Source organism: Eriocheir sinensis, chromosome 37 (assembly GCF_024679095.1).
Source record: "Eriocheir sinensis breed Jianghai 21 chromosome 37, ASM2467909v1, whole genome shotgun sequence".
Lineage (NCBI taxonomy): Eukaryota > Metazoa > Arthropoda > Malacostraca > Decapoda > Varunidae > Eriocheir > Eriocheir sinensis.
In genome coordinates, this window is record NC_066545.1 from 7,332,293 (window position 1) to 7,336,722 (window position 4,430).

Consider the following 4,430-nt stretch of genomic DNA (forward strand, 5'->3'; position numbering starts at 1 on the left):
AGCGCCAGCGAGCCCAAGGTCTCGCTGGCGAGCGTGGCAGTACTGGAGGGCTCCCCGAAGGGCGCCTTGGTGTTCCCTTGGGCGTCCGCGGAGGTACCGGAGATCTGCACGGGTGGATGGGGCTCGTTAGCCGTGGTAGGCAGTCCATCTAGGAGAGCAAACTCCGAACAACATACCCGGGCAGGTGAGGCTCGTTAGCCTTGGTAGGTAATTCGCCCAGGAGAGCAAACTCCGAACAATAAACCCGGATAGGTGGAGGTCGTTAGCGTGAGCAGTTCACCTAGGAGAGCAAACTCCGATTTCAAACCCGGGCAGGTGGAGGTCGTTAGCGAAAGCAGTTCACCTAGGAGAGCAAACTCCGATTTCAAACCCGGGCAGGTGGAGGTCGTTAGCGAAAGCAGTTCACCTAGGAGAGCAAACTCCGATTTCAAACCCGGGCAGGTGGAGGTCGTTAGCGAAAGCAGTTCACCTAGGAGAGCAAACTCTGATTACAAACCCGGGCAGGTGGAGGTCGTTAGCCGTGGTAGGCAATCTGCCTAGGAGAGGGACAACTCCGAACAACAAACCCGGGCAGGTTGGGCTCGTGAGCCGTCATAGGCAATACACCTAGGAGAGCAAACTCCGAACAATAAACCCGGATAGGTGGAGGTCGTAAGCGTGAGCAGTTCACCTAGGAGAGCAAACTCCGATTTCAAACCCGGGCAGGTGGAGGTCGTTAGCGAAAGCAGTTCACCTAGGAGAGCAAACTCCGATTTCAAACCCGGGCAGGTGGAGGTCGTTAGCGAAAGCAGTTCACCTAGGAGAGCAAACTCCGATTTCAAACCCGGGCAGGTGGAGGTCGTTAGCGAAAGCAGTTCACCTAGGAGAGCAAACTCTGATTACAAACCAGGGCAGGTGGAGGTCGTTAGCCGTGGTAGGCAATCTGCCTAGGAGAGGGACAACTCCGAACAACAAACCCGGGCAGGTTGGGCTCGTGAGCCGTCATAGGCAATACACCTAGGAGAGCAAACTCCGAACAAAAAACCCGGACAGGTTGGGCTCGTGAGCCGTCATAGGCAATACACCTAGGAGAGCAAACTCCGAACAAAAAACCCGGACAGGTTGGGCTCGTGAGCCGTCATAGGCGATACACCTAGGAGAGCAAACTCCGAACAAAAAGCCCGGGGAGGTGGAGCTCGTTAGCCGTGGTAGGCAATTCACCTAGGAGAGGGACAACTCCGAACAACAAACCCGGGCAGGTGGAGCTCGTTAGCCGTGGTAGGCAATCTGCCTAGGAGAGGGACAACTCCGATCATAAACACGGGCAGGTGGAGGTCGTTAGCGTGAGCAATTCACCTAGGAGAGCAAACTCCGATCACAAACCCGGCAGGTGGAGGTCGTTAGCGTGAGCAATTCACCTAGGAGAGCAAACTCCGATCACAAACCCGGCAGGTGGAGGTCGTTAGCGTAAGCAGTTCACCTAGGAGAGCAAACTCCGATTACAAACCCGGCAGGTGGAGGTCGTTAGCGTAAGCAGTTCACCTAGGAGAGCAAACTCCGATTACAAACCCGGCAGGTGGAGGTCGTTAGCGTAAGCAGTCCACCTAGGAGAGCAAACTCCGATTACAAACCCGGTAGGTGGAGGTCGTTAGCGTAAGCAGTTCACCTAGGAGAGCAAACTCCGATTACAAACCCGGAATGGTGGAGATCGTTAGCCGTGAGGCAGTTCACCTAGGAGAAGGATAACTCTGACCACAAACCCGGGCAGGAGGGGGTCGTTAGCCGTGGTAGGAAGTCCTCCTAGGAGAAGGAAAACTCCGAATTCAAACCAACCAACCAACACACACACACACACACACACACACACACAACCAACCAGCCGGGCAGGTGGGACTCGTTATAGGCGTCGTAGACAATCCACCAAGGGGAATCAACAAAAAATGGATAATAAAAGCGAACACACGAAAAGAAGAATATGAAATCAGAACCGGACAAAAAAAGATGATATAAGATGGAACTCCGAAAAAAGGATAGTTAAGAAAACAACATTATGAAAAGCATAAGATACACGCGCATCATCCAGATTGAAACAGAAGACCAAAAAATGGATGGTATAAAAAGAACGGAAAATAATGTAATAAGAACGCACAGAAAATAACGTAAAAACAAAACACCAAGAAAAGGAAAATAATAAAAATATAGAAACAACGTCAAGAAAAAAAAAGACACCATCCACCTTTCGACCCTAAAATCAACATCACCAAAATTATGGGTGGGTCTCTTCTGGGAGGAAAGAGGCTCACCCAGCCCAACGAAGAACACCAGCAAAGGATGATATAGAAGAGAAGAAAAACATCGAAGAAAGAAAACCAATAGCAAGAAAAAGAATAGCAATAAAATTATGTAAAAAAGAAAAAAAGGACAGAAAAACGAAAATGAAAAGAAAAAGAAAAACCAAGAAGAAATAAAATAAACAAAATAATATTAATAAAAAATAAAATAAAATAAACAAATAAAACAATTAATCAAATGAATAAATACGTAAAATAGAGTAAAATTAAATATACATGTATATATAATAAAATACAAACACACATCATCCGCTTTTCGCCCCTAACATCAACATCAACCAGATTATGGGTTTTGTGGTGAGAAAGACGCTCATCCAGACCACAACAGAACACCACAAAATGGATCATATAAAAACAGCCGAAAAAAAAAATGTAAACACACCAAATATGGATATATAACAGCAAAAAATGATAAAAGCACAAAATACTAGAAAGAGACTCATCCATTAACTATTGAACTAACTAAGCAATAGGAGCGCTGAAGTCATCACTAGTTAGACCTCGTCTCAATTACGCGGTTCAGTTCTGGTCACCCTACTATAGAATGGATATCAAAATGTTAGAATTTGTACAGAGAAGGATGATAAAAATTATTCAAGGGGTGAGAAACTTGCTTTATGAGGACAGACTGAAGCAGCTAAATCTACACTCTCTAGAAAGGCGAAGGTTGCGAGGAGACCTGATCGAAGGCTATAAATGGATGAAGGGCTTTAATAAAGGGGATGTCAATAAGATTTTGGTATTAAAAGAGCCAGGTAGGACACGTAGCAATGGTTTTAAGTTAAACAAATTCAGATTCAGCAAAGACATAGGTAAGAATTGGTTTACCAATAGGGTTGTGGATGAAAGGAACAGGCTTAGCAGTCATGTGGTGGGAGCCAATAATACAGATACATTCAAGAAGAGGTTGGATAAATTCATGGATAGTGAGGTAAGGTGGGGTTAGGATTACAGGAGCTGCCTTGTATAGAGGAACCGTCCTCTTGCAGACTCCTTACGTTCTTATGTTCTTATGTTCTCATCAAAGAAATGAAAGGAATGGAGTAAAAATGTGGAGAGGTATGAGAGGAGGGAAAGAAAAGAAAAAAAAGAAAGGGAGTGAAGGGAAAAAGGGAGACGTAAAAGAAGAAAAAATAATGGATATATAAGAATGATAGGGATGATAGGGATGGAAGAAAGTAAAGAAAAAAAGGGAAAAAGACAAAATAATTAAAGGATTGATATGAATGGAAGGAAAAGATGAGAGAAAAGGGAAAGAAAATTAAGGTAAAAGAAAATGAATGAAAGGAAGAAATGAAGGAATGAAAGAAAAGTAGACAAGAAAAATAAAAATAAAATAAGACTCAATGGCATGGAAGAAAGGAAAAGAAGAGGAGAAAGGAAAGAAAGAGAAGGAGGGTAAAAGAGATAAAAGAGGAACAAAAAGAAGGGAAAATAAAATAAAACACATGAAAAGAGGAGAATAAGAATGATGCAAGGAAAGATGACGACAATGGAGATAAGAACACGACAGATAAGAAGACATAATAATCAAATGAGTGATAAAAAGAGGGAGAGCAAACAAACATTGATAACCTATATACATTTTTTTTAGATAGGAAATTAATGCATTGAAAGTAGATTTGAAAGAGAACAGGACAACAGAAGGATACTAGTTGCAATGGACTAGGAGGAAAGAGGAAGAGAGGACAGGAAGAAGGATAAGAAAAAAACAGAAGAAGAGGAGGAGGAGGAGGAAGAAGAGGAAGAGGACGAGGATAACCACATTCATCTACTGCGTAAAAGACAACAAAAATTCCTGTCCAGTCTTCCGATAACCTGTTCTTCCTCCTCCTCCTCCACCACCTCCAGCTTACGTCAGAGGAAGCAGGTAACACATATATATATAACAGGTGGGGAAGGAAGGAAGGAAGGAGGGAAGGAAGGAAGGAAAGAAGAAAGGAAGGAAGGAAGGAAGAAAGAAAGGAAAGAAAAAGAAGGGAAGGAAGGAAGGAAGGAAAGAAAGATAAGGAAAGAAAAGGAAGGGAAGGAAGGAAGGAAGGAAGGAAGGACAAATATTGGTAAAGGAACTAAAGATAGATAAGTAAAGGAAGAAAGGAA

General features: G+C 43.7%; 1 long non-coding RNA gene across 2 annotated transcripts; it reads left to right on the forward strand.

Moving 5' to 3' along the window:
- Positions 1-358: 358 nt before the first annotated feature.
- Positions 359-2,210, forward strand: LOC127008143 (uncharacterized). Of its 2 annotated transcripts, XR_007760833.1 has the most exons (3): positions 359-504; positions 895-1,555; positions 1,618-2,210. It is a non-coding gene; the product is annotated as an uncharacterized LOC127008143 (long non-coding RNA). The 2 variants fall into 2 exon arrangements; XR_007760832.1 differs by having other exon boundaries at positions 895-2,210.
- The last annotated feature ends 2,220 nt before the right edge of the window (positions 2,211-4,430 follow it).